This window comes from Pelobates fuscus, chromosome 2 (genome assembly GCF_036172605.1).
Source record: "Pelobates fuscus isolate aPelFus1 chromosome 2, aPelFus1.pri, whole genome shotgun sequence".
Lineage (NCBI taxonomy): Eukaryota > Metazoa > Chordata > Amphibia > Anura > Pelobatidae > Pelobates > Pelobates fuscus.
Genome location: NC_086318.1, coordinates 269920140 through 269932542, shown reverse-complemented (window position 1 = coordinate 269932542; position 12403 = coordinate 269920140). Strand labels below are relative to the sequence as shown.

The following is a 12403-nucleotide window of genomic DNA, read 5'->3' as shown; positions in this document are numbered from 1 at the left end:
GGAAGTGTGCAGTCATTTTACCTCCAGGGCTGGTGGGTAACCGCAAGGTTAATTGCCGACCGCTGGGGGGCCACCGTTCGTACAAACGAACACGCGGCGGCCATCTTTATTCAAGCGAACGCGGTCAGCGGTGTGTGCAGCCAAATCTCTGGAACTAAAATTGGCTACAAAATGGCACGAACACCACTGACCCTTACCTTCTCCTTCACTTAGTATTCAGCCGCAGCATCTAAGTCCCGTTCGCACAGTGAGACTAAGCTATTTGCACGATCGGTGCCCTGTTCGTGCATGCGCACAGCCCAAGTCTATTGAACTCTTTTGGGCAGGAAAGCAAGCTTGCGGTCGGTCACAAAGGACTTCAATCTAACTTCTTAACCCCCGGAAGGAATTGCCTGAATTTTGAGTATGTTTATATTTGGGTTATGCTGAGTAATATGTGCTTTTTTAATGGAGATTGGATGTATAGTTTTAAAGTTATAGTAAATGTGTAAAAAGTATATCTTTGCTGCCTGTGATAATTACATTAACCCATTGTGTACAGTAATTATATAACAGGCAGAGGGGAGGGTTTTGTGGGAATAAATGGGAGTGTGTTACTGTATTATGAGTGATTGATTGGCTGTTCCACAAAACCCTGTATGTGTAAAACCTGCATAAAAGAAAGCCCTTTGATGCTGTTTAAAAGATCTTCTTGACCCTCAACACGTAGTCTTGTCTCGTGATTGAAGAGGACAGCTAAATCCACACTGGATTGCTATGCTCTGCATACTCCTTTGAGCTTAGCACTTAGCTCTTCTAAGAGCTGTCCCTGATACGCTCTCCTGGAGGAGAGGTCTTCCCCACACAGTCCTGGATGTCGGAGGTTCATACAGGGTGGAAGGAAGACGGCGAGACTTCCAGTTAAGCTACGGCGGTTGTGGAGTCTGCAGTGGTTGTGGTGTCCAGTGCGGTGCTTGTGGTCCTCGGCGCAAGCTAGGAAGCATCCATCAATGGAGGGTACTCGGTCGGAGTATGGGTGATTCCGTTACAGGACTGCATTACTTCTCTCCAGCATCGGAAACCAGGACATTTAAGCAGTCCAACCCTCAGCCAGCCTGGGGTCAACTGTAACATTTTCTATCTTGCAACCTGCCTAAAAGAGGTTGACCCAATTTGTGCGCCTGTCACCTTGACCTGTTTTTTGTTTTGTTTTTTATTTGTTTTTTAAACATTTGTATTGTGGGAGTGACACACAGACAACACACTAGGGTGACCCTGTTGCTGCAGTTGTTTTTAGCGGCATTGCACCATTAGAACGTTATTGCTTTTTTAAATTTATACCATATAAATATTTGCAGAGTTAGATAAAAAATAGACTATTCTACTATATTTTTTTTATGTACATGTGAAAAACTGGAGTGTACCCTGGCATGGGGATCAATGATCCTTCCAATGCCATACAGTTGGTATGCATGTACCAGCTCCAAAACATCTTGATTGAAGGAGTCTAAGGCAGGGTCCAACAATATATTGCTCTCCTATATAGAAGTATTTTTTTTTTTTTTTTTAGTTAAATCCATTAAGTCTAAACATGGCGATTGGGTCTAGTGTCGGTAGATACATATTGGTAATGGTCAATTCCGTACTGTTGATTATTGGTTTTGGCAAAACTACATTACAGAGATTTTTTTAAATAAAATACTAGTGCCCCCCTTTCTATTTATGATGGAGGGAGTTGTAGATGGTGGGTTAATTTTGATTGGTAAAGCAGGGTTTTTTTTGTTTTTTTTTTTAATGGGTTAATTGGATGCACAATATGGCAATCTAGGACTGTTTGGCTTCTTCCCATCCACTCGAGTAGGAGCAGAGGATGAAATGGCCCACTGCATAATATGACATTTTACTCCACTGACAATCTAGGGAACCAATGATCCGCTTCAAGGACCGTGGCCCTGTCATCATTAAAAGTAGAACCAACAACAATAACCAGAAATGCACTCTAGTTGAGCATTGATAGAAAACATTAAATATGAAAACATATATAAACAAAATATAATACAATATTAGATGCTCATATATATTTTCCTCATTTATGGGAAAGACTGAAGATCCACTTCTGTATTGTGCCTCAAGACAAAATAACTAACAGGAGATGCAAGGAGAAGGTTGTTTTTAGATCTGATGGTGATGTATATTTGTAGATTAGTATGGCCAGGTAGTGGGGAGAAGCATTAGTAGCTTTGTATGTCAGACTAAGAATCTTAAATTCAGGTCTGCTGTGAATTGGAAGCCAATGAATAGACTTGCAGGGAGGTGCTGCATTTAGAGCGTGAAGGGTAAGATGGCTATTAGCCTGGCAAAGGCATTAAGTATGGACTGAAGAGGGCAGTGTAAGGAAACTGAAAGGCCAGTTAATAGGTTATTGCAGTAGCCAAGATGAAAATTAACTAGGGATTGGATGTGTTGCTTAGTGGTAGCCACACTCAAATGGATGAATTTTGGAAATTTTGGTTGTGGTAGGATGACGAAACCAATTGGGTGTGGGGAATGAAGGAAATATTGTATAGAGATTGTATAAAGATCGTAAGTCGAGTATAACTCCACGGCAGTGGACTTGGGGTGCTGGTGAGATAGAGATGCCATCAACAGAGATAGAAAAGTAAGAAATTGTAGTTGAGCTAGAAGGGTGAATTAGAAGGTGTGGCGAAAGTTACCTTGCCACTGGTTTTTGGAGGGGCCTGTTTGCCAGCCTCCTGCCTTGCAACTATGGCCCTGGGATGTATTGCCTTTTAAGAAACTGATTTGGGCATACTGTATTTTATTATGCTGCTGCTTGCCCTTTAAGAACCATCTGGGGACATACTGTGGAGTTACTGGGTGGCCACCATTTCATGTATCAGAGGCACATGGTGAGAACAATGGATGGCGGCCATTTTAACTTACAGAAACTGTTTTGACTTTTCTACATGGTGCTGTCTCGCCGGTATTTGGTGCACAAAGACATCGTTCAGTAGTTTTAAACTACAGAACAGGAAACACATTTAAACAGTAATTATTTTTCATATAGCCTGTATATGTTCTGAGGAATCTGCAATAAACCATATTTTCCAAACTACTGAACGGATCTCGGTGAATTTTGGATATGTGATTCACATAGATCCCCCGGTTCCGAGGATATATTTTTATGGGGTTATTGCATGTTTCGGGGTCCCTGTGATATGTTTTATAATACTATATTTTCCTGCATGTGATAAATTAAGTTAGTCTATTGTGTTGAGATAATTGTATCACAGGCAGAGGGGAGGATGTCTGATGCAATGAATGGGAGTGTTAGCTGTGTTGTAATGTGTTGATTGGTTGTTCTTCAAAACCCTGTGGGCAGTACTATGTTTGTAGAATGTGAATAAAAGAAGCTGTATGTGCCAGTACAGTCAGTTCTACTTCAGCCTCAATCTAGAGTCCTGTCTCTTATTGGGGGAATTGCAATATCATTACAAGGGATTGCTATGCTCTGCATACTCCCTTAGCTAATCACTACTAAGCTCTTTTAAGAGCTTGTTCCTGCTTCACTCTCTTGGATGAGAGGTTCACCCACTGGAGCCTGGAGCCTTGTCGTAGGTCCAGGGTGGATAAGAGAGGGCGAGACCCCAACCAAGCTATGGCGGTTTGTTGAGTCTGCGGTGGTTGTGGTGTCTGGCGGAGCGCTTGGAGTCCTCTGGAAGCGCTAGGAGCATCCAATAATGGAGGTACCCAGTGGGGTGCCAGGCGATCCGTTACAGAAGGAGCTTACTATAAGACATTTTGATCTTAAAGTAGCAGGAGGCCAGATAAGCAGTCACTGGTGTGGAATGCTTAGGAGAGAGTTCAAAAGGGGTGGAGATGCCGATATGAGTGTGATCAGCACAAAGATGATATTTAAAACCAAAGCTTTTGATAAGTTTACAAAGTGACAAGGTATACATGGAGGACCATAGACAGAGCCTTGAGATACTCCAACTGATAGAGGCTGGATGAGGGATACCAGCAAATGACACAAAAAAGGACAATTCCAAGGTCCACATAGGGGATCTACACAAAAAAAAATCTTTTACATCCCTATGAGGAACAGTTTTGGAGAGACTAGGGAATAACCCAATTACCCCTTTTTTAGAGAAACGAAAGGAGAAATTGGGACATACAGAAATTAAAACCTTTAACCCCTTAAGGACCAAACTTCTGGAATAAAAGGGAATCATGACGTGTCACACACGTCGTGTGTCCTTAAGGGGTTAAACAAACTCCAGTTGTATTTAATCCCAAAAGAATATGTGGCATTAAAGGACTTGAGACAGGACACCAACATTGTCATAAAGCCAGCTGATAAGGGGGGTATATTATATACGAGCAGCGAATAGACTATTGGGAGATCGGTCAATGTATATTAAAGGAACACTATAGTCACCTATATTACTTTAGCTAAATAAAGCATCTTTAGTGTATAGATAATCCCCCTGCAATTTCACTGCTTAATTCACTGCCATTTAGGAGTTAAATCACTTTTTTCTGTTTATGCAGCCCTAGCCACACCTCCCCTGGCTATGATTGACAGAGCCTGCATGAAAAAAAAAAAAACTGGTTTCACTTTCAAACAGATGTAATTTAACTTAAATAATTGTATCTCAATCTCTAAATTGAACTTTAATCACATACAGGAGGCTCTTGCAGGGTCTAGCAAGCTTTTAACATAGCAGGGGATACGAAAATATTAATTAAACAGAACTTGCAATAAAGAAAGCCTAAATAGGGCTCTCTTTACAGGAAGTGTTTATGGAAGGCTGTGCAAGTCACATGCAGGGAGGTGTGACTAGGGTTCATAAACAAAGGGATTTAACTCCTAAATGGCAGAGGATTGAGCAGTGAGGCTGATGGGGCATGTTCTATACACCAAAACTGCTTCATTAAGCTAAAGTTGTTCAGGTGACTATAGTGTACCTTTACACTACCTCAGTACCCTACACAAGAAATAAAGAAAAAAAAAATCCTTGAGTTGGTGAATAGGGGTTTTCAAGAGGGAGTGTTTAATGGAAAAGAAAGGGAATATATAGAAACTAAATTTGAAAGAAAACCCATTTTTTATTTCCTCCCGAAACTACATAAAAATAGGTTTTAACCTCAGGGAAGGCCCATCATTTTGGGCATCAACTCTATATCCTGTAGGCTCTCGGAGTAAATAGATTGTTTGATTGTTACAACCCCTAATAAAAACCTGTCCATCTTATTTAAAAGATACAACAAGCATTATGAAGGAATTAAATATGGAGTGGAATCAAGACTGGCTTTTAGTTACGGCAGATGTGGCTGCCCTATATACAAATATTGACCATGAATTAGGTATTAAGGCCATAAAACATTCTAGATGAGAAATATTTGTATCCCGATAACCAGATACAGTTTATTTTGGACTCAAATTTTATTCTATGTAACAACTGTTTTTGGTTTAGTAGTGAGTTTTACCTTCAAGTTTGCGGTATGGCTATGGGCACCAAGTTCGCCCCCAGCTACGCTAACTTATTTATGGTGCAATGGGAATCTATCCATGAAGGAGAAGGGAGTGGCTGGGAGGGGAACTTGGTGCTATACAAACGCTACATAGACGACCTCTTTTTTATTTGGAAGAGAGGGGAGGAACTTTTGAAGTCCTTCATGAACCACATTAATTAGAACAAGTGGGGTATTAGCTTATCTTTTGACTATAGTGCAAACCAAGTCAATTTTTTAGATCTTACGGTCTATGTAGAAGGAGGAAAAGTTAAAACCAAATCCTACTTCAAAGCAATTGGTGTAAATAGCTACATAGAAATTAACAGCCCATGGTTAACCAACATACCAAAAAGTCAATTAACCAGAATAAAAAAAAAAAACTGTACAGATCATGGTGTTTTTATTCAACAAAGCCAGCGTATTTTAACAGATTTTAAAGAGAGAGGATATTCAGATCAAATAATATGTAAAGCAGTGGATGAAACCCAGCAAATAGATAGAGGAAAGTTATTAGACTATAGAGTGTGGATTAAGAAAAACCAAGAAGTTCATGTCCCCTTTATCTGTCAATTCTCATGATTACAGAATTATCAAGTCAGGAACATAATTTCGAAACACTGGCATTGGCTGTTAAAAGATCTGATTTTATCTACATTTCTACCTTCTAATCCAAAAATAGTACATATGGGAGTAAAAAATATGAAAATAATGTCAACAGATAACATCCCAAATGCAAGTAAACCTAAGTCTAACTTTTTAAACCAACTAAAAAGATTCTTTAGGTGTGGCAACTGTAATGTCTGCCGCAATACAAAATAGCGGAAAACATTGTATAAATTTTTTTGAGGCAAATGGGCAGGTATATAAAATAAAGACCTTATAACGTGCCATATGCAAAATGTAATCTATATGTTAACCTGTCCCTGTGGATTGAGGTACATAGAGAGGACAACTAGACAATTTAGGACTAGGATATGTGAACATGCCTATAATATAAAGATACAGCATCAGGTATCTCTGCACTTTCAAAAGTTCCATAATTCAGACCCTTCCCTGCTGAAATTTATGGGGATCCAGCAATTAAATAAGAATTGGATTTTCATTTTAAGTCTAGGTTAATTTCATTTAAGTCTAGGTTGCATAGAGATGAGGTGGATATTTGAACTGAATACCCTCATCCCCAATGGGCGCAACAACAATTTCGAAATTTGTCATTTTTTAAATTAAATTATTTTAAGTTAAGTAGGATGTCCAATTATGAAAATTTTTAATTTTTTAAAAAAAAAATATTTCAATGTTGAGAACCATATTATCTAGGACAATTGGCTGTAACAGAGAGATAACAAATATCCACCTCGATGAGAGTCCTATTTTACATAACACCTTATCATCAAAATCTTATCTGCACATAAACTTGCACTGTCACTTCAAGACTGTACATAAGACTGTACATAAAACTTCCCTTATAAAAATACTAGTGTAAAATATGTATTTACTGACATTTGTTTTTCTGCCCTAAGTCTATACAATAGCCTGCCTACCGCCATCAGACTCTCCCCTAGTCTTGCATCTTTTAAGAAGTGCCTTAAAACCCATCTCTTTAGGAAAGCTTATGGCCTCGAAGACTAACCCCTACCTCACATACCTGTCTCTTGCCCTCTCCTAAAGGGCAGCCCACCTTATTTGATTGCAAATTCCTGTCCTAATGTGTTTTACACCCCACCTCCTATAGAATGTAAGCTCGATTGAGCAGAGTCCTCTTCAACATATTGTTCCTGTAAGTTTATTTGTAATTGTCTTATTTATAGTTAAATCCCCTCTCATAATATTGTAAAGCGCTACGGAATCTGTTGGCGCTATATAAATGGCAATAATAATAATAGTTAAAAAAGTGTATCTGCATCATATTCTATTTTATAATACATTTGATAATACATCTGTTTATATCATTTTGCATTGCTCAATTTAGGAATAAATTCCACAATGTATGTCCACAATTTGCTATTGGATGTTTATTAATTATTTAATGTATATTTTAATATATTTCAATGTGTTTATATTTGTCACTATTACGACATGAATGGCTAAGGGTCCTTTTGGTCTAGTGCAGTCTTGTACAAGTAACATAATGTATGTGGTAAATTCAGATGGACTCAAAGAACTAAGTGCCGCGCATGTCCGCGGCAGCATACAAATATGCAAATTAAGAATGAAGATTGCACCAATCAAAGAGACCACTTTCCCTATAAGAGCTCTCAGGAAGAAGGAAGCTTCATTACGTCCTGACGAAGAAGTCTGTGAACGGCGAAACGCGTAGACGAAACGACGCACGCACAAACGTAAAGTGGGAGGAGCCAAGCTGGAGCCGGGCAATACAAACAGAGACTGTACTACTGCAAATTGATTGGCAAACTGGACTCCGGCTATCGGCATTTTGCCTGATTGACTCCAAGGAGACATCTCCCAGTGTGGGAAAGCGCACTTGTTAGGCACGGGAAAGTATACCGTTGCGCTCACCATCAACTCTCGTAAGCAGTTATCTGTTTACCATTTTAATATACTTTGAATATTTTGTATTAGAATTTTCTTGTTCAATAGTTTTATGGTGGAAGGTTAATAAATTGTTATTTAATCATTCAATTAAACAAACATGCTGTAGCATCATATCTAAAAGTGCAATACGAATATTGTATACACAGATCTGCACTATCACTATCTCTAACTCCTTTTACATGTACAATATGACTCCGAATATGTGACTGTCTTCTTCGAGGAGTACAAGTATAAGTATAATTTTCACTCCCTAAGTTCTTTTGGCTGCATGTGGGAAGGGGCTGATTATCTAAATATCGCTCCACTTCTTGGAATATATACTTTTGTGGATGTTTTGACTATGTGGTGAAGGGAGCACATTGGAGTGTTGCAGCAAGAATACATATTCTTTCTAATTAGAACATTGTTAATTCATAGATATAGTGCACATTCCTTTTGCTCGGTTTGTATAGAGCACTTGAGAATAGAATAGATTTTAGCGCTCCGGTACCATTTAATCTTATGCACAAAAAAGGACCTGTCGGAAACATAAGATTGGTTTCAACAGAGAGCAGTGTTGCAAAGAGGTGAGAGTTTGTAGAATAAGTGGGTAGTTGACTGTGTCGCAGGCACAGACGATAAGTAAAATATTTTTTATATTATTATTATTATTTTAGTAGCTCTTGGCATTAATTGGTTTGAAACACTAAAGGCTATTAGTTTAGTTGTACTAAGCTGGAGACCAACATTAGTTAGAGAGCATAGGAGGGCACACCAGCATAACTGGGAAGTTCAGGAGTGGAGAACAATGTGCACAGTCTGTTATGGAAGACTTGGAGAACAGAGCCCGATGTAAGGTAGAGATTACATCAGGCTCTGTAATCTCTACCTTAACGTTTGCTATTAATTAAACTTGGAAATCTGTAAAATAGAAGGAGACTGGCAAAAGACAAAGTTCAATAAAGAGAAGGGTTCATTACTGGGGAATACACCCAACTAATGCACATATTGCACATAGATAATCCGTAGCTGGCGTCTAAGGAGCAGAGCATTTATTAGAGAAGTCAGAACTTGAAGGGTTGTGCTATAAATGAAGTCAGGATTTCAGAGTCAAGGTCAGAATCCAACAAGCAGTAGATTAAGGACTTCTTATAGTATCCAATACAGTAATCAGCCACAATATTCAAACAACCTCATCCTAATATCATGTAGGTCCCTCAGTGTTTATTATAACAGCATGGAATCCCCAGGAACCCCAGTAATACCAGGATTGTCCCAGCAAGTTGCCTATTCTCTCTCCCCATCCCCTGAGCTGCAGGTTGGGGAATAATATTGTAACAGGGTTGGCCCAGGACACTCTCCTGAGCCTTAATGAATAGTTGGGGCCATATGCAGGCTAATGGAATACCCAGTCCCTCCCTCCTGGGCTGTTTATTTGCAATTTCAATTTTTTGTCAATTTTCAGGTCTCACAGTTAGTAGATAGAACCCAGAATGCAGTTATAAACTGAGAAAGTCTGAAGTGACGTACAGGCAAGGATAAGGCAATGACGAGGTCAGGTAGGCAATATGTCAGGTCAGGCAGCACAGATTCATACAAAATGGCTTCCACCAAATCACCCGTGGAATAAAAGGTTAAACTTAACTTTGGATACTTGCTTCCCTTCAGTTACCTCCCAAAATGGTAACTATATAAAAAAGTATAATATGGTACATATGGAATAGGGATCCAGCTTGTATTACTAAAACATAAATAAAAAATACAACATAGCGTAATACTGTTGTGGTCTTATTAATTGCCCAATGGTTCAAGGTTACACTCACAGATTGTTGTATATAGTAAGCCTTCAGGTTGCCACCCCTATAGGTAGGGGGGTAAGTCCTGTTCGTTTGTAGTAACGCCAATCTGGAGACCAAGAAGTTCACACTCTCCCAATGGTTGAAAGTAGAAAACAATGGATTTATTGGCATATAGTAAAATTAAATTAAAATATGGTTCTACGCGTTTCGTTCCCCTTAGGAAACTTCCTCAGGAACCAAAATTAAAAAAAAACATACAGTTTATACACTCCAAATACTAACAAGTGTATCCATAAGCCTATTGCTTCCCTCCCTTCCCTTCCCTTAAATACAATAAGTGCTGGAAGTCCATTGGTGGTGTGATGGGCGTACTCTCCTTTTCCTCTTCTATTGGACATCTCATCCGTTGGTAAATTACCTCCATCTGTTGTTTCAGCTGTTCTGATTTTAATTCCGTTTTTTCCCCGCCATTTTAGGTGTCCATTTTCGATGACACACTTCCTGTATGGGTCAGTGTCTTCTTCCTATGATGCACTTCCTTTTCTTTTTTTTTTTTTTTTATTTAAAAATGGCCATGCATTCCATTTTGTTCCACTTAGAACTTGTTATGTTGCCATCTGGTGGTCGCCAGAAAGTAATACACTTTGTACATATTTATCAATGATTTCATTATATGCAAAAAAAAAAAAAAGACAGAGTTGAATTAACAATTCATTTTACAATTAAAAATATAGACTTTATTCCCATTCTGTTCACCAACAAACAATGGTCCAATTTGGTTATTATAAAACTAATTCAATCTATATGGTGGGTGATGTTCATTTTATACTTCCCGTTACAGCACCTGAGGTTCCTAGTAGGTCTCCCATACAAGTATTAGCCAGGCCCAAGTCTAGATGGCTTCTAAGATCTGACAAGATCAGGCACTTTCAGACTGATATTGCCATAGATTTTTATTTCTTATTTTAATGTTGTTTATCAATATATACTTTTGTGGACCTTTGTGTATTGGTGTATATTTGGGCTTCACATCACATATATTTCACCCTAAATAATAGAGCCAAATTTATTTTGTTCCAGTTATTTAGAAGAGGAAATAAAAGGAAAGGAATTATTTTTATATATACATATATCTATTTTTTTTTCTCCTAAATTGTTCTTTGATGAATTTTTCAAAATTTGCTACATAATTCTTTTAATATATAATTTATTTATAAGAAAAGGTTATTAAGAGTCTCATTATTTTGGTTTATTTTGATTTCATTTGAATTGTCCCCCCAAAAAAAAACAGAGCTTTTCATCTCAGGAACCTTTCAATGTTTTAATATTTTGGTTACATTAGTTTAGAAAACACACCAGATCTACATCAACATTCAATCCTGCAGGTGCAAGAGTCTGTCATTTATGGATCCAGAATGTTTCTCTCTGGGCTAATTTTTGCTCTCTGTTCCCACCCCTCCAATGTGGAGGAACATTTTCTATTGCTATGCATATCAATTCCTTCAAATTAAATGCTGGACATGAGTTGAAATGAACTGGTACTGAATGGGACAATAGCCCTTTTTTGATATTATTAATATGTTCCATTATTCTGACTTTAAAAAATCTTTTTGTACGGCCAACATATTGTTTGCCACACGGACACTGCAGTAAATATACCACATAGTCCGTGTGGCAACCAATCTTGCTTTTTATTGCAAAAGTTTGATTAGTTATCTTACTAGTAAAGTGTGTATTTCCACCTACAGTTATTGTTGAACACGCCTTACATCTCTTGCAACCTTGAAAACCTTTTTGTCCCTCGTTCAACTCACATTTTTGTTTTATGGCATAACTTGGAGCTAGAATTTTTTTTAGATTTTTTTTTTTTTTAAATTAGTGTTGTTTTTTTTGGTAATATCTCTCCCAGCAAAGGATCCTCTAATAAGATTGGCCAGTGTTTTTGTAAACTTTTCTTGATTTTTAAATGATCTGTATTATATTGTGTAACAAATGTGGTACAGAATTGCTCTCCCTTATCCTTAACTTTCTGATTATCTATTAATAGTTCATCCCTGCTTCTCCCTGACATTGTTCTAATTTCTTTTTCTATGGAGTTTTTATTGTAACCCTTCTTAACAAGTTTTTCTTTTACGTGTTGTGCCTGCTGTGTGAAATCTTGTAGGTGGGAACAGTTACGTCTCACCCTTGTTAGTTGTCCTTTTGCTATCCCTCTCAACCATGGTTGGTGGTGGCAGCTTTTTTTGTGGACGTAACTGTTCCCATCTGTGGGTTTGAAAAAACATTTTGTCTTTATTTCTTTACCTTCATCTAAAAAATGTATTTCTTTTTTGTTCCAAACCGGTGAAAACTGTAAATTATACTCGTTCTGATTTAAATACTCAACAAACGATACAAAAGAGGAATGTGGTTCTCTCCAAATAATTAAAACATCATCAATAAATCTCCGCCATAGGACCAGGTTCGCCACCCAGTCATGGTCACACCACACAAAAAGATCTTTAAGAAATTCTTAAAGAAAGAGAAGATATTAGTGATGTCAACTGAATATTATCTAAGGGAAAGTAATAATA

The 12403-nt window shown here is 38.0% G+C and overlaps 1 protein-coding gene across 1 annotated transcript in view; it reads right to left on the bottom strand.

Moving 5' to 3' along the window:
• PCNX2 (pecanex 2) overlaps positions 1–12403 on the bottom strand; it is a 3673975-nt gene that overhangs the window by 3164844 nt on the left and 496728 nt on the right. The window lies entirely within an intron of this gene.